Here is a 27,957-nt window from a genome sequence, read left to right as displayed (position 1 = left end):
AAGCTACAACTTTGTTCTATTTTTAAGTTCATTTTCATTGATTTCCTTCATGTAATTGAGAGAGAGCAGGACAGAGACAGAGTAGCACTCCAGCAGGGCCTCATCACACCACAAGCTCTCCCAGCCTTCCAGCAGCCAGAATTCCCGGTGTACCAGAGATTGTGCTGAGCACAATCTCTTGCTCTATCTCTCTCTCAGGTTGATCCAGAATGCAAATCCAGGCCTTACCACATGAATCCAGCATTGTACAGCAAACTCCCACACCAGCACCACCATGGCGAGGCCAGTTCTGTTCTTAAAGCTTTTCAGTTAGAAGAATCAGGACCACCCAAATAAGGTACAATTGCTCATTAAGGATAACCTCCCTAATGTAAAGTCAATTGATCATGAATTTTATTCCTATCATCAAAATATCTTTACCTCATTACTGAATGTTGAATGACTAGGGACTGTAACTGAACCAATTGCACATATCAAAGGACCATCACAACTTTAATAAGTTTACTTTTCCATTACTGTTACTAATCCTTCCCTGACTCCAGTGAAATAGCATGACAGGAACATAATAGCATAAAATGTTATAAAATTAGTTAAATAGTGATTATTATTGTTAAAATTTTTTATAGCTTTTGTATTAGAAACAGAAATTAGTCTATTTGCAGTGCACCTTAAATAAATAGAAATTTAATAGTAATTATCATAGTGAAAGTTAAAATTCTCTTGTTACTAAATTAACATTAAAATTGTAGGTGTATGTGCCAAATTGTAGGGCAAAGATTTTCAATAAAACTGATTATGCATTAACATTCTTCTGGAAAGCTAATGTATCAATCTCTTGAGTATAAAGCAATGTGCCAAGAAAAAAATACTATATACCTCAAGCATACCAGTGAATTAGATATTACAAATGTCTCTCAAGTAGCAGTATTTTTTTATTAGTAAAATATGTATATTATCATTAACCTTTCAAAGGGTAAAAACAGAACTGCTAAAAATCCAAATTTAAATTAATATACAATTATTTTAATGTATGTCTTAAATCTTAATAATAAGATTTTAAGTTATAAGATTAATTTTTATGTAGACTTATTGTGTTTAATTAATGCAATTAAAATGCTAGGATCTGTGAGAGCTGCATTTGTCAGATTGGTTTATTTGCTGTCCTAGAATAATGTTTATGGTCTACACCAAGAGTAATTAAGTGTTGTCTACTGGCTGGCAATAATGATTCTCACACGTGCTGTTTTGCTGTGTTGTTAGGCCCAGCCAAGGGTTTTAGAAATCAATGTAATTAAGGCCACATTAACAGCATCTTAATGTTTACTATCATAGACTCACTATACTTTTCATATTTTATGATCAGTGTATTTTGGGATTTAAATTTCTAAACTATTTTATAAAGGCAAAAGATAATGTTCATTAATAATAATAATAATGAAAAGTAACTGCTACATATGCTTTTACCAAAACAATGCTTATACCAAACAATGTTCTAAATGATTTCATGTGTTAATTAGCTTAATTCTGAAAAAACTGAGTGAATTAAGTACTATTTTTATCCCTGTTTACACATGAGGAAAGTGATATACATCACGTTAAATAGCTTGCAGAAAGATACACAACTTGTAAGTGGAGAAGCTGAGATTCAAATATAAGGGCTCATCACAAAGTTCATGGAGGGCTTGTCCCTTAGTTTAATGGATAAGGGAGCTGAATCCCACATGGCCAACCATGGTTTGAACCCTAGTGCTAGTGGCTCGACAAACATGCTGGGTGCGTGTGTGTGTGTGTGTGTGCATGTGTGCATTCCCAATCCTCCACAGGATGGAGAGATGGAGGAGAAGGAACTGTGGTATGGCCATGCCCCATTAGGGTTGCTTTCTCCTTCTCTTGCTCTATCTCTCTCTCTGTCAAGTGCCTGCTCCCTCTGACAATTCAAAGAAATAAATAAAATTAAACAACAAAAATTGGAAAATGTGTATTATAAAAAAAGCTATAAGTGAAATTTATTTTTTTTGCACCAAAATGACTTGTACTTTAATTTTTTTCATGAACTTTTGAAATCTCCTAAAACTAGCAATCTGCCTTCAAAGTTGACTATTTTTAAAAGAATTATCTGTTCAATTTTATTTATTATCATTGTTTTTCAAATATGACCAAAGAGAGACAGAGCGAGAGGAGAGAGAGAGAGAGAGAAAGCAAGCCACCAGGTCCAGGACTTGAACCATGGTCAGCCATGTGGGAGTCCAATACCTTACTATTCAGGTAGTCCCAAGTTGACCCTTTTAAACACCTTACTGACCTGGCTGTTCACAAAGACCAAGCAGTATTTTTACAGAGGTAGGTAAGACAACAGTTAGTTTCTAATGTTTTATAATACAATAAAATGAACTAGATGAAGATAAGATAAATTAGAGCAAAATTGAGGTAGAAGAGTATATACTATTTTCTTAAAGACATGTGGTTTTATTTATGTAAGGATATTGCAAAAAAGTCTGGAAGAATGGAATTAATGTGTACTTTCATTTTGGTGCAAAAACAATTAAAATCCATGCATAGTTTTTTTCATAATACACATTTTTTTTTTAACTTTTTTTTTTGAGTTTTTTTTTTTTTTTTCACTATAGGGTGCGTGCGCTCGCCAGACAGACAGAGAGAGACATAGAGACAGAAAGCGAGAAATCACCCCCCAGGGGGGATGGTCACGCCGCAATCCCTTCTCCTCCATTCTCCTCCTGGGATCTTGGGCACGCACGCACACGCGCCCGGCATGAGTTTTAAGCCACCGGGTCCGGGACACAAACTGCGGTCGACTACGTGGGAGTCCAGCGACATAGCCATTATGCTAATTGCTGGTTCCCCATAATACACATTTTTGTGAATGTTTTTAAGATTGAGAAGGTTCTAGAGTAAGTCCAATTCATAGAAAGAAGAGTGGTGGACGACAGATACTAGGGGTGGTGGGAGAAAGTTGTATAATGAGGATAAACATTTAGCTTTGTAGAGCCACTAGGTGGCATGGTGGTTAAGGCACTGGACTTCCACATGGCAAGTCCCAGATCTGGTGGCTTAAAAATCATGCCAGGCACATGAGTGTGAATGCTCAACATCCCAAGAGAAAATGGAGAAGGGATGGTGGTGTGGCCATTTCCCTGGGGAAAGGGTGACTTTTCACTTTCCCTGTTCTTTGTCTTTGTCTCTCTCTGGTGAGAGCACATGTGCTATAGTTGAAACCTTTAAAAAAAAAAAAAAAAAGAAAGAAAAGGAGAAATTTAGCTTTGCAAGATGAAAAGTTCTGGAGATTGTTGGCCAACATGTGAATATACTTAATACTAGTGAACTGCACACTTAGAAAATTAAGGGGGTAATTTTATGATAGGTCCATTTAACCATAATTAAAGTTTCTTTTTTTTTTTTTAATATTAGGGTCAGGTTACTAGGAATTCCATTATAGTTTTCAAATAAACCAAATTCTTTATAAAAATAAAAACTAAGAAACCAAATGCTTCAGAATAGCTCATTCCTTTGCCTAAAACCCTCCAGTAACTTTACATCGCAGGTAAAATAGTGCTTAGCAGTGTCCGAAAGGGCCTGTATTAGTGCTTTGCTCTCAACCTGTGTCTCTCTCTCTCTCTCTCCCAGCTCATTCGGCCTCTATCACACTGACTTCTGTGCTATTTCTAGAGCATTTTAGTTTTCTGTTTTGGGCCTTAATGCTTGTTCTTTTATGTACCCGAATATGACCTCAAATGTATTCAAGAACCCAGCAGACTGAAGGGAAAAAAAAACAACAGCAATAATATCAAGTTGGGAATCTTAAATTATACAATAGTTTCTAGCAGAAAGCCAACAGATCAGTCTTCTAGAAACACAGGGGCTTTGGGATATTGTGTGTTTACACTGACCTGGTTGTTACTCACTGCAAAGGAGATAGGGATATTATGTCTTATTCTAGGCAACCATGTACAAAACAAAAAGTTGAAAGAAGAAACAATAGACGTTGAGTGATAGCTAGCACTCAATGCTATTAACTTATATTGATGCTAATGGCTTGCTTTTTGTTCTGGTATACCATTCTTACAAATATTTTATTTTACATTTTTAGTTATCCTCCACTACAACCAAAATGGTATGTCCTGCATAAAGACACGCAATTTACTGAATGATTGGTGTCTGATAAATCTGTTCATTAGATTTTTAACGCTATAATATCTACAATTTGAGGGAAATATTTTCATGCTTATTCAGTAGTTTGTACATTACCTCAAAAAATGAATATGTGACTATAACCTTCCACAAATGGCTCTAATCTTTGAATAGAATGTATGTTTAGTTTGGGATATTGTATGTTCTTATGTAATCTTTGTAAAATATCCTTTAGTAGTCACTTTCATGTTTCTAAGCTCAATTATTACACTACTTTCACCTCTCATATTTATTTTCCCCTTAACACTATAAAACAAAATGACTAATGTTTGCATCATTTCTAGGTCCAAAGATTCTTTCAAATCTACTAAAAGTGCCTAGAAATTAGCAGACCAGCAACAAAGATTTCTTTTAAGTGTATTGTACAAGAATCATATTTTTCATTGTGTACTATCTCAGGAATGGTAGCTAAGTTGCAGTCATATAATTAATAGCCTATATTTAAAACCATAAAAATATGAAACAATGGATTAGCTTCAAATGCATACTGAGAAAAATAGTCTTTTCAAACTGTATTTAGTAAAAGGTATTATTTTTCACAGTAAAAGAGGGAATGCTTTTGTATATATTTTAAATAAATATACCATTGAATTTTGTGCATTTACATGTTTTTTTTATGTTCTACTGCTTAGAGAACATATATATGAAAGCTTACCTATTATAATGAGCTTCTTGTATTTTAAGCTAACAATGATAATTAATTCCTAGATCTAATGCTCCTTGGTACACTGAGTGGAATGAGTGTTTCTTTTCTATTTTAATTTACTAGAGGACATATTTGCTTGCTATAGAGAGGTAGAGAGAAATAGAGTAACTGAAAAACTGCCCTCTGTGAGATGGTCATGCCACAATTCCTTCTCTTCCATTCTCCTTTCAGGATTTTGGATGCATGTGCACACACACACACACACACACACACACACACCCTATGCATTTTCCAAGCTTCTGGGTCTGGGATTTGAACCCACATGGTCAGCTGTGTGGGATCCAGCTACCTTAACCACCATGCTGCTGGCTGGCCCCCAAAATTTATTTCTAAATCCGTGAGTCAGTTAAACTGTATTCAGAATATTGTTCTAGTGAAAACAACCTCAGAACATGTTATGTTCAATAGTGGAAAAGTGAACGACCCAGGAATATACAGTAGGCTCATAGGGGCAGATTTGAAGAATCACTTGAAGTTAAAAATTATGAATTTAATGTGAGACTAGGTAGCATTATCAAGTGCTTTAGTCAGTCATATTCCACCATGTGGAGTGGGCCACAGAAGTTTAACTGTGTGGAGTACATAAAAAGAGAGTTTAATGAGAGCTGCCTTTTAATCAGTTAAGTGCAAAAAATGGGTAACTGGCTGAGAAAGCATTAAAGGGAATGCTTATAATTGCAATGATTATTGGGTGTAAGCTAAGAAAGAAAACAAGAACAGATACTAGAGGTGTGAGAGGTAGTGAAAATATGATAAAAATCAATGGATTGAAGGTAATTGTGAGGTCAGTTCTGTGGACAGGTTGAAGGTAACTGTGAGGTCATTGCAGTTCTGTGGGCAGGTTGAGGACTGTGGATGGTGTTAGTCTGTTATGCTGATAACAGAAATACCTGAGTCTGAGGAGGATAACAGAACAAAGCTTTATTTAGCACAGGCTTTTGGAGCCTGACAAGTCCAAGAGCACAGTGCCAGGTCCTGGACAGGGTCTTCTGGCTTCCTCACAACATGGCATAGGGCAAAAGCTTGAGCAGAACACAGTGTGTCTCTGCCCATCTCATTCCCTTCTCCTTATAAACCAGAACTTTATCATGGGAGTCCCACCCTGGTGCCTAATCACTTCCCAAAGATGCCACTTTCATCACCATAATCAGATTAAGTTTCTTATCCTCTCAACAATTACAATGGCCCACTGAATTTTAACAAATACGTTTTTGGGGGATCATATTCAAGCCATAGCAGATGAACTGCATGTATTTGTAATGATAAAGCCAAGGGTAACACCACGGGAGTGATCCACTACAGGAAACTTGATACTAAGTTTTCAGAGTATTGGAATAATCAGCAAAATAGATGTTGAAATCATTTAAGAACTATGACAATAGTTGTGCTGTAAAGAGTGATATGACCCAAGATTTAAACATCTTTAAGGAATAAGGAAAAGCGATAAGTGGTATAGTTTGATGACATAAGATACAAAAGGAGTGTTTTATAGAGGTTAAAGGAAAATTGAATATTGAGAGGTAATGAGGGGACAGCAGGTGGCATGGAGGTTGGGGCACTGGACCCCACATGGCTGCTGCATGGTTTGATTTCCAGTCTCAGCGGCTCGAAAATCATGTTGGGTGCATGTGCGTGCATGTCCAGAATCCAAAGAGGAGACTGAAGGAGAAAAGGCTGCAGCATAGCCATCTCCTCTGGGAACTGAGTTCTCACTTTTCCTCTCTCTCTGGAGAATGCAAGTGCCCTATATCAAAAAAATAAAAAAAAAAAGAATAAAGAAAAAGTAATGAGAATAGAAGACACCAACCTCACTTCTAGACCCTCTCCTTCATGAGTGGTAAAGTGGGAAATTTGAGAGAGAAAACATTCACTTCTTGAGATTAATACAAACACTAAATACTCAAAATATACATATGTACACAAATAAAAACAACTGTGTTGTCACAAAAAAAGTCTCAACACAGTCAAATTATATACACATCAGTCATGCTTTCTTTCTACAATTGATCAAATTGTAAAAAAAAAATATCCTCAAATTTCTCATATACTTAGAAACTAGCTTTGAGGAGGAGAAAAAATGATTACATTTATGTGATATTAGAATTGAAATACATGCAATTCATCATACAGATAAGCAAATTGATATGAAACACAAATTATACTTAGAAGAACATGCATACCTATAAATGCACATGCTGTATTTAAAAAGAAGAATGAGTAACATTACTTTTAAAAAAAATAAGTGCCCTGCTAAAAACTTAATAATTTTTACAGAAATGTCACATTTTAGATATCTAGCCCAGTTTATATTAAACAGCTGAGACTCAGAGAGACTTAGGAAAGCTACCTAGAAACAAAGACTGGATTTGAGCTTTTATCTGTCTCATATTTATATTGTGCTACTCATACTGAAGAGGGAAACATTGCCCTCATGTGCTTAACTGAATTCTCTCCATCCCTCTCTCTTTTTTCACAAATGCATTTTTATTCAATATTTTAAAAATTCAGTTTTGTGAACATTTATAAATAATTTCTATTATAATAATGGTTTGATACTTGGATCCAAGGAAAGAATAGTCCTTTCCAAATGCAAGGCGGTATCCCTTGTTTAGAGGCAGACCACATTAATGTATAATTTTTAAAATGATTGTTACAATCAAGCATATAACCACTTAGTTATATCTTAACTCTGTTTAAAATATCCTCTTTTAAAGAGTCTAATTTAATCATCTTATTCTTCAGTGATTTTCTCCAAACAGTGGTAGAAGTATCCTGCATGGACAGAATGCAGAGCTATTTCTGACCTGCCTAGGTTCTATGGCTATCTTTGATGCAAGCTAGTCTCTATGGGAGCCCAGCTCTGAGTTGTCACATCGGCCTGATTGAGAAATTAACAATGAGGTGGTAACCAACAGCAGCATTGTTATCAAAAATTAACAATTTTAGATATCTTTGTTTTAGGTTTCTGTGGTTTGGGTACTTCCAGAATTTCTTCATAGTTTGTACTCATTCCCTTTGCCCAGTGACTGTCTGTGACCATTGATCTGAATTCTGACTTTTAGGACAGTCTTCTTTCCAATGTTTCACAGAGCCACAAAGTTTGCAGCTACCACCATTAGTATAGAGTCCTTTGGGATTCTCAGGACAGGATCTAGACAGGTGTCCCATTTCCCCACAAGCAAAACATTTTGCGAAAGGAAATTCACCAGTAGCTGGTTCTACTTTAGTCTTGCACCTGGTTAATTTGCGCTCTATATAGAACCACACTGGTAACATATTTGAATTCCCATTATCTTGATTTCAAGAGCAACTTGGAAATCCGTGGTTCCATGACCAGGTTTTCTACAGAGGAAACATACCTGGCATTTCTCTATGCTGCCTGTCTTTTTAATCATCTTTTTTCCTGTTGACTTTCTTAAAAGTGACTACAATTTGTTCCTTTTACTTCCTGACTGTTGATAGACTCTCCCCATTGTGAACCATCTGCGAGTTCTGTCTTAGGTATTCCATGAAGCCATTCACATCTTCATTTGAGTGCTTTTCTTTTCCCTTTCTGTTCTTTTTATGTTTTGGTTGGGGTGTATTGTTTTTAAGGGACAGCCTGTTGGTTTCATGTTGTTTATGTTTTGATAGACTTTGGTTTGTCCCCTCAAATGACCCTTCTTCATGTCCTCCCATGATGTTGCAGGCAAAGGTCTCTTGTTATGTGGGCTAGTAACTAATACCCATTGGTCATAGTTTCATCAGATATACTTTATCAATCGCACATGAAACTTCCAGAGTAGCAAAGAATGAACTGATTTATTTCTTTCCTGCGAACTATAGATTTTCTTTTCCTTTGTGAATGATTTGTTCTTGAGCTAGAAGATTAGTCCCTTCTCCAGTGTTCAGATGTGGATTCTGATGGTTTGTGTACATATGTTTATGTATATTTAGATATGAGGTTGTCTTCCTACCCCTTTCCCCAAAAAACTACGTTGTCTGATGGAAAATGAATGATGCAATCAAATTGGTTAGCTTTGACTTACATAGTTAAAAGACTGCAGATGACTGACATTTCTGCAAAGAAACTGTCACAGAACTTTCTCTGCTTCTGACCTTTCTAAGATATCATTTTCTGAAAATTCACATCTCTACTTCATTTTATAGAATATTGCAAAGTCTAGGATAATTTACCACTTTCTTATCTAAAGTGTTTTGTTTCATCTTCCCTAGTGCCTTTGTTTCCTGCAGAGCACTCTGACTTCATGATGCGTTTTATTTTTAGAGAAACAATATTTTCATTACTTGGTAAGAAATAACTTAATGCTTATTTCATTTAATAATAAATAGATTTGACTCAGAAAACTTAATTTTCTCTTTTCTTATTTTTCTTCTTACAAAACTCTAATTGTAATTAAGCAATATACTTCTTAACCACCTTATTTTTAATCTCTTGATGTAGCTGAATCCAATGAATAAGAAGTAAATGAAATGCAAAAACAGTAATGACTAAAACAAAATTAAATAAATAAGGACAAGTTTAAAATTTGCTTGTATCAAAAATTGGGACGTTTCAAGATGAAGCTGTTTTCTTTCTTTTCGTATTTTATTTGCTGTTATCATATAAATAGTATCAAGCAAAACAATGTATTTGCGTTATTACACTTCTATATATGTAGGAAATAAAGTCATTTGTCAAAAATATGTGTATTTTAGAATTACAGATATTACAGTGTAAGAACCAAAATCAATAAAGATTGAGAATTACTTTGCATCATTACTTAATATAAAACTTAGAAACAAACTATAGTACTTTAAAATTTTCAGCTTCCAAAATATTTGGAATGTTAAACCAAGTAAAGTCCCTTGTTGTATCTATCTTGGGAATTTTTTTTTTACTTCATTCTTCTTTCCTTTATTTTGAGTATTTTTTATACCATTGATCATTTCCAAAAAGTTTCCACAAATGATAAGCTATATCTGACCATAAATATGTAAAGTTAAATTGATTACTTTAACTTTACATTTTTTTATAGTAGTTTGAAATGTATTGTTTTCCCTTAGTTATTTTCAGTACACACCTCAAAAATGAAAAAAAAAAATCAGTTTACTTATATATTCTGATTAAATAACAAAGAAGAAAATACGACTTCTTGTAGCTAAATTCCTTCATTTCAAAATATATGTGCTTTTAGTGGGTATGTTGGTTAATTTATCAACATAAATGCATTGAGAGATGCCTTGGTGACTGATGAAGCATTGTTCCTGGTGTGTTTGTGAGAGTGTTGCCAGAAAAGGTTGCATGTGAGGCAGTGAACCTAGAAAGGAAGATTCATTTTCAATGTGGGTAGACACTGTTTAATCAGTTGAGAGTATGAGATGGACAGAGGAAGTGGAGGATTGAATTTCTTGCATTGTGTGAAGAATTTTTCTGTCATTTCTTCTTTTTTAAATGTATTGTACTTTTCAATAGAATTTCAATATGTCACTATGCATTCTAAATATTATTTCAAATAAGTCATTACTGCTTCATTGTTATTTTTAGCCAGATCTAAGCAGTTACAATTGTGCACTTGTCCATTGTCTTTTTTCCAGTGTCATTCTGGACTTTCCCCATGTATCAGTAGATTTGCCTATAGCATCCTCCTTCTTCCACTGTGTTATTTCTAATCAATTGCTGATTTAGATATCATAACAATAAAGATGATGTGTTTGGGGGCCAACAAATGGTGTGGTGGTTAAGGTGCTGGACTGCCACATGGCTGACCACTGTTTGAGTCCTGGATCTCATGGCTTGCTTTCTCACTTTCTCCACTCTCTCTCTGCTTCTCTCTCTCATGGGTGTATATGCAAATTAAATAAAAATAATAATTAATTAAATAAATAATCCTCTTGAAAATGATGTGTTTATGCCCAAGATTGAAACTACATAATTTCTGGATAATGACTTAATGAAATCTCCTATACATACATTGCGTTGAATGTATGATAAAGCAATACTGTACTTCTTCAAGTGTCTAAAAATTGGTATTTTTGAATGCTAGAAGCTAATCTATAAAAAGGTATTTAAAAGTCAAACATGTGCTATCAATTATGAAGTATTAAAATAGTTAAAGAAGCTCAGTTATAGAACAATTAACCAGGATCTGTAACATGCCGGGCTCATAGTGAGTACGGAAAAGGTGAAGATTTTATTTGCAATTCCACATATATTTGATCATGCATTTTTGTGTTGCTGTTCTTCAGAACATCTTTCAGGACCAATATAAGGATGGTAATTTTGGAGGAATGGTAATTTTGGAGGGATGGTAATTGTGAAGAGATGGTAATTTTGGAAATACTGACTTCTAAACATTATGATATCTATTTTAGTCACAGAAGCATTTTGTGCTTATTACTTAGGTCATTTTTAAAACTGTTTTGAATAAGTAATACATGAATACGTGAAAGTTTAAAAGGTTTCAGAGTAACAAATTAACAATGTCTCTTTCTCCTTATGAACTCCAGAAAACCAGTTTTCATTCCTAGAATCAACTACTAATGCACTATTTATCACTCTAGAAATATAGAGAATATGTTATATCTTTTAGCATACTTATTTATGTTGATTTTTATGTAGTAAAATAAGTGAATGAATATAATTCTACAAGATTCCATGTGAGTTCACAAAATGACTATTCGTGTTTTTAGATAGGCATGGGATCCAGAGTCAGTATGGTCCATGTTATATTTAATCAGTCTTTATATATGGCTTGTTTCAAGTTCTTTTCATTAAAAAACATACTGCCAATGATGAACATGTCATTAAATACAATTGCTTATTTGTGTAGATAGACAAATATCTCAAAAGTCTTATTATTGGTTATGTTCCAGGAAGGTAAGTGCGTAAGAATGAAACAAATCTGAAATTTGAGGTGTTTTAAATATCTGATTTGGTGTATAATGTGTGTGGGATAGTATGCTTGGCATGTGTATGTGTCTATATAAATTATAGATACATATATGGAGAGAGAGGGAATAGATGAGAGAGAAATAGTGAGACAGACATACTTTCATATTATAGATATTGTCATTTATAAAATATTTTGTAACAGTAAAACATAACAAGCAAAAAAAAAATCAGAAATAGATATGAAACTTGCCTAAACACTTATTTTGGTATGTTTGGACTGTACTATAATTGGGTAAAATATTAGCACTAGATTCTAGACATTATCTCACTACCTACATTATATAAATTATGGTAAACTTTCTGAAAGTCAATTTTTTATATATAATATAGGAATTATTTGGACTTTCCCAAAAATTACTAATAAAATCAAATTAAATGTGACTAGTAAAAACATGTCTAGAACACTATTTTCAAATTTGTTGTATTTGTATTATAATTATCTTTAACTAGTTATTAAACATATTTCAATCAGGGTAGACAGAGGTAGGTTTCTTCAGGTGAATTTTGTCTTGTACTGCTTTTATGAAAATATTGCTTTGTCATAGACTATTTTCTTTTTATCCTAAATATATGAAGTAGCAAATCCAGGTGGCTTATTTTATTACAGTTACCCCCAATCTTCTGGGAATATTTGAAAGACATTCAATATTGAGGTGGGATTGAGGGAGTTTCTAATGACTGTGCATTGTTGTTTTGTTCAATCTACTGTTCCTACACGTGTCATAAAAGTTCTCTCCAAGTCTTACTGCTGCACTGGGAAATGAAGTAGACACTTGATATCACAGTTCTAGGATTGATGTGGAGCAACTTGGAACTTGTGGAAAACCTTGAAGTAGCCCAAAGCTGGTAACTGCCAGGCTATTACCCCTGTGAGTTAGCTGCCCCTCCCCTGAGCTGGGGAGCTGCTGGAGGCCTTGAGGTTAAATTCCCTGCTTCTCTGCCAGCTCTGTATTCGGGTGGACACTGAGTACCTTCCCTGATAGGACACTCCAAGTGGGCTGAAACTTCCCCTCCCCAATTCATCTGTAAAAGACTGTGCCTAAACCCCTGCAGGGGCCAGAGACTCGGAGTGTTAACTGCTCAGTGCCCACTAACGTAATGATAATAAGAGTTCTCCTTTTTCTTCTATGGAGTGCTGCACTTTTGTTCCTGACTGTTTTTTCTGCAACAGGATCACTCTTATAGCCTTCTTTGCAATATCATGCAACATTTCTTAAGAAAAAAGCAAGCTACATTAAGTACATACATACCGTGATTGTTTATTCAAAGTAGAGATATAAGGCTGTGCTTATCATCACAAGAAAAATATTTCTGCTGGTCCTGAAAACATTTCATCTATATCCCTACATGATTTTACTTAATAGCAAAGACTATATCTTGGATAAGGACCTTCATCTAGCAACTGGAAAACCTCTGGTTATCAACCTGTAGAATACTTGGCTTATTTTCTGACCAGCATGAAAATGATCATTAAAGACATGGGTCCTAGGAGTGAATAAGCTTGGTCTGAATTCAGAGCTATTCACTTTTGGATCATCTATTTAGTATTGTAAAAGAGATAAAAGTACATCTTTCTCTACCATTCATAGTTTCTTGACTAGGACTCCTTGTAACAAGATAGATTAACAAAAGAAAAACAAATGGAAGTTTAATAACGTGTACACCTCCTGTAAACATGGGAGATAATCCAGAGAAATAAGGAAGTTTCTAGAATAGATCTTAAAGAAGCAACTTTACCTCTAGGATAAAATACTATAATTTTCTCAGAGAAAAGAGAAGGCATGGAAAAGGGCATAGGGAAACCCCAGTTGGGATCAGATGGCTAGAAAAAGCAGAATTAATTATAGAAATTTAAGTCAGTTTCTTCTGTATTGATAGAGTCTGTCTCTATGTGAAAGATGTGAAAACTTATCTTTCTCTTCTAGGTGCAGAGAGGGAGACATCTTTACAAATAGAAATTTCTTTCATAGAAAAATCTTTCTTTCACAGAAGGGAAACTTCAGAGAGCTTCAGTGATGGTAGTTGTTCAAAATAACCACTTCAAAATAATCCTTATGCCAGAGAGGCATACTTGGGGTGGCATAATTTGATCTTCTACAGTCATATTTTGATGTGTTCTAAATGCCTATCACTTTCTTTAGGTTTTAGTTTTTGTAAATGGATGCTATCTGTACAGTAATTGTGAAGGTCAAATGAATTAGTACAAAAGGGTCCTGAAAGATTATATGGCCCATAGTTCTTATGTATGTACATGCACCTGCAATGCCAGTACACACACACAACGTATCAGTTGTTAGAAAGATTAAGCAGAAATGAAATGTGTTAAAATCTAATAGAAATTATTCCAACCCAGAAACATGGAATGTCCTTCGGAGGTAGGAGAAAGCTAGAAAATGGAAGCAGATAAGGAGGTTGGAGCTTCTTCCCCTGTGGCCAGATAGAAAATCTGACCAGGGCAGAAAATTTCCCACCCAGGGTAATGTAGGCAAGTGATTAATGGGGGATATCAAGCTTATTAAGCCATATGCTACATAGCTAATAAGAAATCAGTGGGCCCAGTGAAGTTTGATAGAGCCAATGAAATGAGAACAATCAGTGAGCCCAGCCAATGGTTAACCAACATAACCTAGATTTAAAAATTAATGATTTTGGAGAATGCAGCTCTCAGGGCTTTTTGAGCAACTCTTTCTCTATCCACTCAGTCCTGCTCCTACCTCTTGGCAGTGTACTTTCACTCTTACTAATAAACTACCTGTTTCTATCCCTACTGGCTTGTTTCTTTCAATTCTTGGTTCAAAACACCAAGATCCCGGATATCGTCACAGAAGCCATGCCACAACACTTTCACTTTTTTGTATAATTTTCAGTTTCTTTATAGCTCTCCTTGTAGAAGTCTGACTTCTTTGGTTAGGTTTATTCTTAGGTATCTTATTTCTTTTTTCTGTTTATTGTAAATGGAATTGCTTTCTTCAATTCTACTTCAGTCTGTTCACTGTTGGTGTATAGAAATGCTATAGATTGGAGCCAGCAGGTGGCACAGTGGTTAAGGCACTGAATTCCCATGTGGAGCATGTGCATGCATGCCCCAAATCTGAGAGGAGAATGAAGAATGGATTGCATCATGGCCATCCCACCTGGGATGGGTGATTACTTGCTTTATGTCTCTCTATCTCTCTCTTTCTCATGAGTACATGTGTCCTATAGCAAAAATTTCTAAAAGAAAAATGCTGTAGATTTTTGTATGTTGATTTTGTCCTGTTACTTTACTGTATTCATTTGTCACTTCCACGAGCTTTTTTTCTGGATTTTTTGGGAATTTCTATATACATAACTGATCATCTGCAAATAGAGATAATTCTCTTTTTCTTAATATAATAAAAATGTCAATTCTATATAAATTAGTTTATACATTTAATGCAACTCAATCAAATTACCAAAGATATTGAAGATATTGTTCACAAAATTAGAAAAAACAATCGTGAAATTTGTCTGTCAAGAATCACAAAAGGCCCTGTATTGCTAAAGCAGTACTGTGCAATAAGAGGAGAGTAGGCAGCATGTCACTCTTTGACCCCCAAAATATATTACAAAGCTGTGATGTAAAACAGCATAGTACTGCCACAAAAACAGGCACATAGACCAATGGAACAGAAAAAGATAACCCAGAAATAAACCCCAAAACGTACTTCCAACTGTATTTTTTTTTTGAGAGGTTTTTCACTATAGGGCGTGTGCGCTCACCAGACAGACAGAGAGAGACATAGAGACAGAAAGCGAGAAATCACCCCCCGGGGGGATGGTCACGCTGCAATCCCTTCTCCATTCTCCTCTCGGGATCTTGGGCACGCACGCACATGCACCCGGCATGAGTGTTAAGCCACCAGGTCCGGGACGTGAACCGCGTTCGACTACGTGGGAGTCCAGCGACATAGCCATTATGCTAACTGCTGGTTCCCCTTCCAACTGATTTTTGACAATAGGCATGAATTAATCCAGTGAGAAAAAGAAAATCTCTTCAGTACATGGTGCTGGCAAAACTGGATATCCACCTCTAGAAAAGTGAAACTGGACCCCTAGTTCTCATCATTAACAAAAATCAACTCAAAATGGATCAAAGCTCTAAATATAAAACCTCAAACTGTAAAACTACTAGTGCCCCTGTGGCCAGATAGAAAATCTGACCAGGGCAGAAAATTTCCCACCCAGGGTACTGTAGGCAAGTGATTAATGGGGGATATCAAGCTTATTAAGCCATATGCTACATAGCTAATAAGAAATCAGTGGGCCCAGTGAAGTTTGATAGAGCCAATGAAATGAGAACAATCAGTGAGCCCAGCCAATGGTTAACCAACATAACCTAGATTTAAAAATTAATGATTTTGGAGAATGCAGCTCTCAGGGCTTTTTGAGCAACTCTTTCTCTATCCACTCAGTCCTGCTCCTACCTCTTGGCAGTGTACTTTCACTCTTACTAATAAACTACCTGTTTCTATCCCTACTGGCTTGTTTCTTTCAATTCTTGGTTCAAAACACCAAGATCCCGGATATCGTCACAGAAGCCATGCCACAACACTTTCACTTTTTTGTATAATTTTCAGTTTCTTTATAGCTCTCCTTGTAGAAGTCTGACTTCTTTGGTTAGGTTTATTCTTAGGTATCTTATTTCTTTTTTCTGTTTATTGTAAATGGAATTGCTTTCTTCAATTCTACTTCAGTCTGTTCACTGTTGGTGTATAGAAATGCTATAGATTGGAGCCAGCAGGTGGCACAGTGGTTAAGGCACTGAATTCCCATGTGGAGCATGTGCATGCATGCCCCAAATCTGAGAGGAGAATGAAGAATGGATTGCATCATGGCCATCCCACCTGGGATGGGTGATTACTTGCTTTATGTCTCTCTATCTCTCTCTTTCTCATGAGTACATGTGTCCTATAGCAAAAATTTCTAAAAGAAAAATGCTGTAGATTTTTGTATGTTGATTTTGTCCTGTTACTTTACTGTATTCATTTGTCACTTCCACGAGCTTTTTTTCTGGATTTTTTGGGAATTTCTATATACATAACTGATCATCTGCAAATAGAGATAATTCTCTTTTTCTTAATATAATAAAAATGTCAATTCTATATAAATTAGTTTATACATTTAATGCAACTCAATCAAATTACCAAAGATATTGTTCACACAATTAGAAAAAACAATCGTGAAATTTGTCTGTCAAGAATCACAAAAGGCCCTGTATTGCTAAAGCAGTACTGTGCAATAAGAGGAGAGTAGGCAGCATGTCACTCTTTGACCCCCAAAATATATTACAAAGCTGTGATGTAAAACAGCATAGTACTGCCACAAAAACAGGCACATAGACCAATGGAACAGAAAAAGATAACCCAGAAATAAACCCCAAAACGTACTTCCAACTGTATTTTTTTTTTGAGAGGTTTTTCACTATAGGGCGTGTGCGCTCACCAGACAGACAGAGAGAGACATAGAGACAGAAAGCGAGAAATCACCCCCCGGGGGGATGGTCACGCTGCAATCCCTTCTCCATTCTCCTCTCGGGATCTTGGGCACGCACGCACATGCACCCGGCATGAGTGTTAAGCCACCAGGTCCGGGACGTGAACCGCGTTCGACTACGTGGGAGTCCAGCGACATAGCCATTATGCTAACTGCTGGTTCCCCTTCCAACTGATTTTTGACAATAGGCATGAATTAATCCAGTGAGAAAAAGAAAATCTCTTCAGTACATGGTGCTGGCAAAACTGGATATCCACCTCTAGAAAAGTGAAACTGGACCCCTAGTTCTCATCATTAACAAAAATCAACTCAAAATGGATCAAAGCTCTAAATATAAAACCTCAAACTGTAAAACTACTAGTGGAAAACATAAGGAAAACTATTGGAGACATCAGAGTTGACAAAGAATTTTAAGATCCCCAAAGCAGAGTCAATAACCTCAAAAATAGACAAGTGGGATTACTTCAAGTTAAACGTAACATAAAAATATTTGCACAGCAAAAGAATAATTAGAGTGAAAAAACAACCCTCAGAATGAGAGAACATATTTGCAAACTATGCCTCAGATAAGGAACTGATAACCAGAATATGCAGAAAACTCAAGCAGCTTACCTGGAAAAAAATTAATTAAAAGATGAAAAAATGAGGTGAACAGACAACACTCCAAGATATACATGTGAACAACCAAGAAGCATATGAAAAAATACTCAATACCCTTTGTCATATGGAAGATACAAATCAGAACAATGAGATACCATCTAATCCCAGTCAGAATGATTCAAATAAAACAAAACAAAACAAAGAATGTTAAGTGCTGGTGAAACTGTGGTAAAAAGGGAACTCTCCTACACTTTTAGTGGGAATGTAAATTAGTATAACCGCTGTGTAAAACAATATGGAAATTTCTCAGTATGCTACAGATAGAACTACCATACAACCCAGTAACTCCACTCTGGGGTGTCTACCCAAAGTATAAGAATAAACTTAGTCAGAAAAGTACTTGCAAATCCATGTTTATTGTCACATTATTCACGATTGCTAAAATATGGAATCAACTCTAAAGTCCCAGAACAGATGAATGGATTGAAATATGTGGCACAAATACACTACGGAATACTACTCAGCTATAAAAAACAATGAGACCCTATGATATGATCAAAAGTGGACAAACAAGAAAGATTTCATGCTGAAGTGAAGGAAGCGGGACTATGAAAAAGAAACATTGTATGCCCCCACTTAACATTGGGGTGTCAGAAAAATCATGACACATTTTTGCATAGAAAAACAGAAAAAAAAAGTCATGACATTTTTGCTAACCCAATATATACTGCCTGTCTGCACTCTATAACAGAAACGGAAAGATTGGAAGGTACAGAGGCGTGGAAAGCAATTGTAAATAGCAGAGACAGTGTGGGAGGAGGATGGACAATGAGGGTGGGTAGGAGGAGTGGAATCAAGGGGTAAATAAAAAGAAGCAAAAGTATTTAACAAACAGAAAAATGGAAAATTATTTGGTGATGATAATGTATATGGTGATATACTTGACCGACTAATATACAATGTATTCATGCTGAAATGAATCCATTTTGTATGCTTTAAAGATAGACAGTGATCAAATGCAAAAATACAAGAAGATAAAAGAAAAATAAATCTAATAGAAATGAAAGGTAACACAGAGCTTTATTTAGCTATTTAGCCAGCAGAGTCGGTGACTACTTGCATTTGAAACAATGTAATGAAGAATAAATAATGAGGAAACACAAAAATATCTACACAGGTATTTCAACAAGAACTGAAAAAAGATTAGGCTGAAGGGGACAAGCAGATGGTTTAATGGTTAAGGAACTGGATTTCCATATGGTTTATCATAGTTTGAGTTCTAGACCTGACAGCTTGAAAATTATGCTAGGCAACTGTGCGTGCTTGTCCAAAATCCACAAAGGAGAATGGAGAATGGATTGCAGTATGGCCATCACCGCGTGGGGGTAGTCTCTCACTTTCCTCTCTGTCTCTTTCTCTCTAGCCCTGCCTCTGGTGAGTGCACACATTTATTTTTAGATCAAAGAAGTCATCACTGATATCTTAAAAGTGATATTTCAGAAAACTGTTTTCGGAGTCTGACAATTTCTGACTTTGAAATGTGAAAATGAACTGGAATTCTATGATTTGACCTATTTTTTATGACCCTCTTTCATATCATTATCAGTTTGTTTGCACCGCCATTCAATGGAGATAAATTCATCAGTTGTCTCTCTGTGATAGTCGTATTTTGTCCACATTTGTTTATGTCTTGAATGGTTCACTACCCAGGCCTGAACTGGTTCTGTAAAAATATCAGTAAGGATAAGATAAAAAAAATCTATTGTGCCTTTTTTGATATTTTGGAAGCTTTTTTTCCTTTTGACAGAGAAAAAAAATTATAACTACACAAAAACAATTTCACTTTGTTTTCGCTATAAAAAAGACAGCATTTTGAAAATTATTGAGTACATTCTGGCATTAATTTGCCTTTAATTTGCCTTTGATTAGCTTTAGAAATTGCTTTAGGTTAGCTGTAGAAAGCTTTAAAAATAAGAAAAATAAAACAAAAACACAAACTATCTCCTAAAATTAATCCTTTTCTATCTTCTATTTCAAATTTAAAGGACCAAGGTGAATTGCATATTTTTATTTTTTGTTTTTTTTTTCTTAAAAAAAAAAACAGGTACCTAAAACAGATTTTTAGCAACTTGAAATCCTATAAATTTTTTTTTTTTTTTGAGAGGTTTTCGCAATAGGGCGCGTGCGCTCGCCAGACAGAGAGAGCCATAGAGACAGAAAGCAAGAAATTGCCCCCCAGGGGGGATGGTCATGCCGCAATCCCTTCTCCTCCATTCTCCTCTCGGGATCTTGGGTACGCACGCACACGCACCCGACGTGACTTTTAAGCTACCGGGTCCGGGACGCGAACCACGGTCAACTACGTGGGAGTCCAGCAACATAGCCATTACGAGAACTGCTGGTTCCCAATTTTATGTTTTTTTTGAAAGTCAATTACTCTTTTCTTCCTATTCTATCTTGAAAAAAATTAAAGATATAGCATTTTTATGTCTTTTGACATTACAAAACACCTAATGATCTTTTCAATAAACATCAAGGGAAGTATTTATCAAAAGTCCAATAGATAACCATATTTTCAAAACCTAAATACTAAGTGTCATTTCATAATATTAATAAGTTGTATCTAGAATTAAAAATAAGTTTTGTAATTACTATAAGTTTACATAATTGGTATTTTGCAAGTAATTAACTGCATATTTACATAACTGAAGTATACCAATACAGCATATTTCCCTAATTATTTTATAATTTTAAAGTAGTTTCTATAAATATTAGTATTCATACTCTTACATTCTCATTTAAATATGTTTCTGAAAAAAATTAAATTAAAATAAAATCTAAATGCAAATATAAAAAAAATTCAAATGTACATGGTTTGGAATAAACTTTAATTTCATTTTTTATTTCTTAATGAAATTATTACACTTACACTTCATGTACAAGAAAGGTTTTCAGGGGTCAGCAGGTGGTGTAATGGTTAAGGATGCTGTACTCCCACATGGCCAACTGCGGTTCAAGTCCTGGACCTGGCAACTTTGCTCTCTCATGTCTCTCTTTCTCTCTCTCTCTGTTCCTCTCTGGTCAGATTAAAATAAATAAATAAAAATAAAGTTACATAAAATAATTCTAAAAAAAAAATTGGCTTTCAGCAGTGATAAAGTTTCTAGAATTAAGAGAAAAATCTCCATCTCTCTCATCCAGGACTGTCTCTTGGGTGTGCAGAGCAAATATTTTGTGGGGAAAGGGCTTTTATATATAAACAATTTAATTAATAAATACATTACAAAATCCATATAAGTTTCAATAATTTATGTCTGAATATTTAGGGAAAAAATGGATAGAGACAGGTTCTTACATAATTGTCATTTCCATATAAGTACATGTGAAGATTATTTATAGTGTCTAGGTACCTCCTCTTCCTATTTACTCAGGAGAAAATATTTCCTTCTTTATTTCAAATGCATAATTCCTGGTTAATTTTATATCTTTTGCCATGAATAAGATGTATTAATGCTGTTATTACTGACAATGGCATGGATTTTTGGAACATATCTGTATAAAAAAAAAAAACAAAAAAAACCCAAAAACATAAATCTTGTTGTCTTCACAGTTCCCTGATACCATCTGTCAAGTGCCGGGTCCGTCATCACTCAGGACAGTACATCATGCACACAAAGGACATTAATACTGACTTTCAGCGATGTCCTCAAAAGTCCATGGTGTGCTTCTGTTGCAGGTCTTGACCAGAGTGTGGAGAAAAATGTGAATGAAAATTTATTTTCTGAATATACAAGGAAGAAATTAAGGCAGATAAGAAAGGAGGGAGGAAAGGTAGAAAAAAAGAGAGAAGGGACCAGCAGCTAGCGTAATGGCTATGTCACTGGACTCCCATGTAGTCTACCGCGGTTCACGTCCTGGACCCGTTGGCTTAAAACTCACACTGGGCGCGTGTGCGTGCGTGCCTAAGATTCCGAGAGGAGAATGGAGGAAAAGGGATTGAGGCGTGGCCATCTCCCCTGGGGGGTGATTTCTCCCTTTCTATCTCTCTGTCTCTGTCTGGCAAGCGCACGTGCCCTATAGCAAAAACCTCTCCGAAAAAAAAAAAAAAAGGACCAAAAAAAAAGGAGAGAAGAAAAAGGTGTCACTATTATTCTTAAGTAAATAACTCTGAGAAGAAAATTAAGTGACATTAATTAACCACTAGACAGTTTTGGATATCAAGAGCAACTTTTCAAACATACAACCTTCCTATTCACATATTTATTTTGGAAAACTTGGTGATAGTGCATATGCCTCCAGCCAGGGTCCCATTTCATTGGTCAGGTTCATTAGCACCTGACTCAAACAGGGTCAGGGACCAGCAGTTAGCATAATGGCTATGTTACTGGACTCCCATGTAGTCGACTGAGGTTTGAGTCCCAGACCTGGTGGCTTAAACTCACGCCAGGCACCTGTGCGTGCGTGCCCAAGATCCCGAGAAAAGAATGGAGGAGAGGAGATTGCAGCGTGGCCATCCCCGCTGAGGGGTGATTTCTTGCTTTCTGTCAGAGTCTCTGTCTCACTCTGTCTTTCTGGTGAGCGCATGCACCCTATAGCAAAAAATAAAAAATAAAAAACAGGATCAGTGAATACATTCCTTAGTATATTCAACTAATTAGAGATGTTTTAATGTCAGTTTTTACCTTTCAGCCAGATTATAATACATATGTAATACTTAGAATATATGAGAGGTTGTATTTTCTTTTCCACAATAAAGAAAAAAATCATTTTGAACATGAAAGGATTGAAGTTCATCCAAAGAGATATACAGAAAAAAAGTTAGAAAGAGGGACCTGGTAGAATATAATTTTTATAAACACAACTATTTCTGATCCTCAAAATAATCTCCTTTACCTGGCCATTTACACCAACCCTGAATTTCATGAACTTATATAACTTGGGGTATGTTAAGCTAGAATTCTGTTACTTACAAAGCTTAAGTACCAATGGTAAACACACATTTTAAAAATATAAGCTATATAGGTCTATTTTAATTACAGTAAAAATAACCAATTACAGAAAATCAAAGAGGTCAGCAAGTGACATGTGAAGGTGTTGGACTCATGCATGGCCAACTGTGGTTCCAGTCCTGGACATGGTGGCTTGTAAATTACATGAGGTATAGGTGTGTGCCTGTGTGCCCAAAACCCCAAGAGGAAATGGAGGAGAAGGGATTGTGTCATGGCCATCCCTCCTGTCCCTCTCATTGTCTCTATCTGTCTCTATCGGGTGGGCACATATGCCCTGTGGCAAAAGCCTTTAAAAATTTGAATAAATAAATGCTATCAGATTTAAAATATATAGAAGATCTTCCTTCAATTAAGCAATGAATCAATAGATATGTAAAGTAGTTGAGTATAACTATTGGGTCATCAGGAAAGTCATGATGCATTTTTGCATAGGAAAACGTAGGAAAAAATCATCACTTTCCCAATGACCTAATACTTACGACAATCCTATCAATACATATCCAATTAGATGATACAGTGCTAATGCAAAAGGAAGAGGTTTTAGGTCCAAATGTATTACTGGGTCTTATTTCAGGTTTTCAAGTAATAGATTATTATGATGCTTTGGAATAGATTCCAAAACCAGTTTTGAAATTCAGTTGAGTAAATCCCTTTAAGTTCCAAAGCCTGGGAATAATCCCCTATGTCTCTTGACTTTGCCCTCTGGTCTCACACTGTACCCTCTGGTTAGCCTTTCTTTACTCATAAACAACATAATGTGTTATCAGAAGAAGAGTTCTAGCCATCTGTTTTCCACCAGTCAGATTTCATTGACCAACAACCTTCTTTAATTTCTTTCTCACTGACCTTTCAGTCTGAGGTGGTAATGTTTCTGCTGGCATGAAATTCCCAAGAACTTATGGATCTCTCATGTATGTCACACGAATTATCTCTATTATAGGAGAGGCTCGCCTGTAGAGCTTTTCTAGATAATTTCCTCTCCATTTTTATCTCTAAGATAGCTGAGAGCCAATGAGCTCTCAGTTCCTAGAGGCCCCTAGTTTGAATGTGAGAAATAGCAAGTCACAATCTTAATCATGTTACATTCACATAGAATGTGAATGTGACTAAATACTTTTTATCATTTGATCCTTCTACTGCTTTAGCAAAACAGTGTGGATAGCTGTTTCTCTAAGGCACATTTTGGAGGAAATTTTAATTTTACAATATTTTTGCCATCTGGATAGACCAAGAATACCCAGATCAGGTAGTCCTTGTTCCTGTTTCTGTGCCTGTGTTTCCCTCAATTAACCGCTCTCCTCTCACATTGTACTGTAAGCAATTAGAAGAGCTCAGGCTGTGCTTTCAACATTTTGCTTGGCAATCTCAAGGAGACATCATGGCTCACTGGGGACAAGTACAGCTTTCCACATAACTGCAGAGTAGAAATCTGCTAGGCTTTCTGTCACTGTGTAACAGGGATCCCCTTTATAACACCTGCTTTACTTCCTTCTGTACTGCCCCAACATCTTTGACATTTCTATTTCTACCAACCATCTGTTTCCAATGATTTAAACACTTTCTAAGGTGATTAAGGATTTCCTATCATGCTCCCTCACTTCCTTCTGAGCCCTCACTAGCAAAAGACACTGATAATCCATTTTTCTCCTAGTCTGTTAAAAATAATGTAGATTTTTCCTCTCACACTTAAAAGCTTTCAGCCTCTTCTTACTGTCCAATTCCAAAGTTACTTCTACTTTTTTAGGTATTTGTTACAATAGCACACTGCTCAAAATACTTGTACTTGCTTTCTCAATGCTGTGTAAATAGTACTATAAACATCATTGCTTAAATCAATACCTATTTATGATCACTCCATTATGTAGGTTAGTAATCTGGGCTTATTCTTATCAGGAGACTAAAGAAAGACTCTTCTTCCAACTTAATTGAAGTTATTGGCTGAATCCAACTTCTTAAAGCTGCAGGTCGGAAGCCTCCATTCTGTGTCCTCTGTTAGTCAAGGACAAATCTGAACTCCAACAGATCTCTCTGAAATCCTCCCCAATATCTTAGTACTAGTTAAAAATGACATAACAAATTCTTGAAATTTCTCTGCCTTCCATTTTTGCTATGTATCTCTTGTCTCTCCTGACTCTGGCCAGATTCTCTGTTTTGTTTTGCTTTGTTTTTTTTTTTTTTTTTTTTTTAGAGGTTTATGCTATAGGGCACATGCACTCACCAGAAAGACAGAGAGAGACAGAGAGACAGAAAGTGAGAAATCACCCACTAGGGGGAATGGCCATGCCCCTATCCTTTTTCTCCATTCTCCTCTCAGGATCTTGGGCATGCACACACATGCTCCTGGCGTGCGTTTAAGCCACCAGGTCTGGGGCTTCACCATGGTCAACTACATGGGAGTCCAGCAACGTAGTCATTATGCCATTTTCTGGCCCCTAGACCCTCTATTTTTAAGAGTTCTTGTAATTACATTGAGCCTATCCAGATAACATAGGTCTATAACCTTAATTCCATGTGCAAAATCCCTTAACCATGTAATTTAATATATTGACAAATTCCAGGGATTATAGAATGAAGATCTTTGTGGAGCCAAACTGTTCACTGCACAGATTTTTTTTTTTTTTTTGTAGAGGTTTTGCCTTAGGCCGCGCGTGCTTACTGGAGAGCGAGAGAGACAGGGACAGTGAGAAGGCAAGTGAGAAATCATCCCCCTAGAGGGGATGGTCAAGTTGAAAAACCTTCTCCTCCATTCTTCTCCTGGGATTTTGGGCATGCACACACATGGGCCTGCGTGAGTTTCAAGTCATGAGGTCCAGGACTTGAACCACAGTCAGTCATGTGGGAGTCCAGTGATGTACCCCTATGTCATCTGCTGGTCTTCTGCAGAGGTTGTTTTATTAAATTAGTATAATCTTGATTCCAGAAGCAGAAAAACAATACAGTAGTCCCCATTTATGTATCATAGTTAACTTCCAAGACCCCCAGTATATACCTGAAACCATGGAAAGGACTGAACCACATATAGGCACTATGATTTTTTTTCTAGATATAAATGCCTATAACAAAGTTTTATATATAAGTTACATCCAGTAAGAGATTAAAACAGCTAATAATATAGCAGAACAACCATAACAACATGGCATAATAAAAGGTGTAGGAATATAGTCTTTCTCTCTCTCTCTCTCTCTCTCTTTTTTTTTGGAGAGGTTTTTCCTATAGGGCATGTGCACTCACCAGACAGACAGAGAGAGACAGAAAGCGAGAAATCACCCCCCAGGGGAGATGGCCACGCCGCAATCCCTTCTCTTTCATTCTCCTCTTGGGATCTTAGGCATGCACGCATACGCACCCGGTGTGAGTTTAAGCCACCGGGTTCAGGACTTGAACCATGGTCGACTACATGGGAGTCCAGCGACATAGCCATTATGCTAACTGCTGGTCCCATCTTTCTCTCAAAATATCTGATTGTACTATACCATTAGCCACTGAAATCTCAGAAAGCAAACTGCAGTTAAGTGGCAGTACTGTACAAGAAAAGGAGATCATTCATTTATTTTATTTATAAAGAGCAATGCAAAAAATAAATTAATTAGTAGCTAATAAAACCCAATAAGTATACAAATAATATACAGAATTAGGAGAACTTTATTTCAGGAATTCATTAATAATTCACTATCAATTAACATATTTTTATACTATACTTAATAACTAAACTAGAGAAGGAACATGAAGTTACTATGCCTATAAATGCAAGAAAGTATTGGATAAAGTTCAATTCTATTTATGATTTTAAAAAGAAGGACTCTAAGCTACTAAGGGTAAAATAGAACTTCTGAAAGTCTGTAAGTTTTCCATAATAATTTCCTTAAGAAAACATTACGTGTAATCAAAAACCTTTAGTTTACCTTCTTCTAAGATAAAAATAGAGATATCTTAATTATTACCATCACTACTGCTACAAAGAAAAAATCATAAGGGTTTCAAATAAAATTTAAAATGTCATTATTTGTATTTGTACAATTGGACATTTACCTGCAAAATCAGCAGTTAGATCAACATTCTATTTAAATGAATAGGGTGCTTGTTATGCTGTCTTATAATTTATCTAATAAACCTACAAAATATAAAAAGAATATTTTGTCAATAAAAGTCAACCGTAAGGGAAAAAAGTAATATACTATTCACAACAAGAAAATACAGCCTAAGATCAATGACAATTAATAAAGAAAATTTATTATTATTTGAATAAAACTTTAAACCTTCTAAAGAGAAACTAAGAAGATAATATGATGGGGTGGAGTTCCCTTTCTCGGACAACATTTAATGTTATAAAGATAATAATTATCTTCAAATTAATCTTTAATTTGTAATTACGTAATTTATAGATCCAACATCCAGTTGTTGCTCTTCTGAGGAACTCAGTAAACCTACAATAAATTAGTACAGATCTACAAATTGCAAGGTAAATTATAGGAATAACTTACCTTAGTAACCATTACAACATTATGGACAGTCAAAGTTATAGAAACAGAAAGATAATGGGACAAGCAGATGACATAATGATTATGTCACTGGACTCCCATGTAGTTTACCATGGTTTGAGTCCTGGACCTGGCAGCTTAAAAACTCATGCCAGGCTGGGAACCAGCAGTTAACATAATGGCTATGTTGCTGGACTCCCACGTAGTCAACCGTGGTTCGTGTCCCGGAGCCAGTGGCTTAAAACTCATGCCAGGCACGTGTGAGTGCATGCCCAAGATCCCGAGAGGAGAATGGAGGAGAAGGGATTGTGGTGTGACTGTCCTTGCTGGGGGTGATGTCTCGCTTTCTGTCTCTATGTCTCTGTCTGTCTGGCAAGTGCACCCGCCCTATAGCGAAAACCTCTCCAAAAAAAAAAAAAAAGATCCTTGAAAATGAGACTGTGAATTTTTCTTACCATTAAATCTTCTCCAATCCCTAACGCAAGCGTTTCACGTGGTAAGTACTCAATC

The 27,957-nt window shown here is 35.8% G+C and overlaps 1 pseudogene; it reads right to left on the bottom strand.

Annotated features, from left to right (window-relative positions):
• Positions 1-7,838: 7,838 nt before the first annotated feature.
• Positions 7,839-27,957, bottom strand: part of LOC102483407 (zinc finger CCHC domain-containing protein 9-like) — a 56,359-nt pseudogene continuing 36,240 nt past the window's right edge.

The sequence above is a fragment of the Tupaia chinensis genome, unplaced genomic scaffold (assembly GCF_000334495.1).
Source record: "Tupaia chinensis unplaced genomic scaffold, TupChi_1.0 Scaffold000014_1, whole genome shotgun sequence".
NCBI classification, from domain to species: domain Eukaryota; kingdom Metazoa; phylum Chordata; class Mammalia; order Scandentia; family Tupaiidae; genus Tupaia; species Tupaia belangeri.
Note: the sequence above shows the minus strand (reverse complement) of the source record. Positions and strands in the feature narration are given on the sequence as shown.